This window comes from Gavialis gangeticus, unplaced genomic scaffold, assembly GCF_001723915.1.
Source record: "Gavialis gangeticus isolate Ggan-Ray unplaced genomic scaffold, GavGan_comp1, whole genome shotgun sequence".
In the NCBI taxonomy this organism is placed as follows: Eukaryota; Metazoa; Chordata; order Crocodylia; family Gavialidae; genus Gavialis; species Gavialis gangeticus.
Window position 1 is genome coordinate 18440002 of NW_017729006.1, and position 1787 is coordinate 18441788.

The 1787-nt window shown below is 41.0% G+C and overlaps 1 protein-coding gene across 2 annotated transcripts in view; it reads right to left on the reverse strand.

Moving 5' to 3' along the window:
• The window catches only part of ULK4 (unc-51 like kinase 4), a 556180-nt gene that overhangs the window by 239395 nt on the left and 314998 nt on the right, over positions 1-1787 (reverse strand). The window lies entirely within an intron of this gene.

Below are 1787 nucleotides of genomic sequence, written 5' to 3' on the forward strand. Positions count from 1 at the left end.
TGTGTGTGTGTATATATATATATATATATATATATAAAAATTAAACTTTACAAAACATTTGTAAGCAACTGTAAGGTCAATCTGCTTCCTTTAAAATTAATGTGTGTTTTGCAAAACAGCTGTTGATTTTAGAGAGAACAGGAAGAGGTCTCAGCATTCCATAGGGCTAAAAACTGATTTACTTTAAAAGTGTTCAAATTTATTTTAATAGTCTAATTTTAAAAGCTTCTTACCTTAAAAACAAACAAAACTGTGTCACCATTAACACTGCAAGGTTGAGCATTCATACGTCAGGAAACACAGAATTGAGATTGTTTATATTAATTTAAATTTAGCCTTATTGTGAACATGCATTATGATACAGTCTCTAATTTCATGACTACATACTATTTTTCTCCACAGAACATCTGCTTTATTCAGTGAATGTGTACTTATTCAATAGGTTTTTTTCCCCTTGTCACTCAGTGAGCTGTATCATGCCTTATTTCACACTGTTCAAACCTGGCCTTGAATATCTTCTGTGTTTATCTTATGGTTCTTATTTTCACAATATGCAAATACATCTCCCCCATTATATAGATGGGGAACTGAGGCACTGAGAGATTGAAGCCAAACTTATCAAAGGATCCTAGTTTCTCCCACTTTGAGCCTCTTTTTTTCAGCATACTTAGCATAAAAAGTCTAACTACTACAAAATGATGAGAGAGAGAGACTTTGCCAGTGAATTTCACGGTTATTTACCAGATCACAGAACGCTGCTGAGACTCAAGAGACCTTGGTTCACTTCCAGATTATGGCAAAACCTTTTGCTCCTGTGATCCAGGACCATCTTTCAGTACAAACTACCAGCCTGACCTGTTTCACCCAGCCCTCTAAGTAAGCCTACATTTGTCTGACCTTTTCTGTGTCTCATATCCTGCTACATGTGTCAGCATTTTTTAAAGCCTTCCGCAGCAGCATTGGGGGTCAGCTATAGTCAAGATTGAGAATTTTGACTGGCATGTCAGTACTCCTGAGCCCCAACATTCCTAGCTAGAAGGTCTTGCCCCTCAACTCAAGGTCAGACCAATCACCATATTGGAGTCATGGATGAATTTTACCCCATGGTCAGACTGGTATGGATTGTGGCACCAATATGGCACTAGTATGGCACCCTGCACCAGATCCAGACACTTGCCCAATCCCACTTGCCAGCCCAGCTATGTATGCTGGATCCAACTATGGCCAAACCCTGAACACCAACACAATCTATCATGTGGGGGTTTTTGCCTTCCTCTTTAGTTGGGGTTCAACCCTCTTCCTTCTCTTGTGTATATTAACAACATGCTTCAAGATGTTGACCACCATGGTATCCCCTGCTTTACCTGTGGCAGATTAGGGTGTAAAGCTTTGTGCTGTGTCAGGGTTGACTGCATAGTTTTGCCGAGAAGTTAGTGAGTGGATGTGTATACAGTGGTTTGGATAGGGATTATCCTGCCCCAGGCAGGGAAATGGACTCGATGACCTATGAAGGTCCCTTCCAGCCCTAATTCTCTATGATTCTATGTAGTCAGACCCTACCAAGATCACCAATGTATTATTAATTCACTGGCATTTTATAACATTTCACAGATTTCACAGACATTAGGGCTAGAAGGGACCTCGGAAGATCACTGAGTCCAGCCCCCTGCCCCAGGGGCAGGAAGTCAGCTGGGGTCATAGGATCCGAGCAAGATAAGCATCCAATTTACTCTTGAAGGTGTTCAGAGTAGGTACTTGAGCCACCTCCGATGGCAGGGCATTTAAGA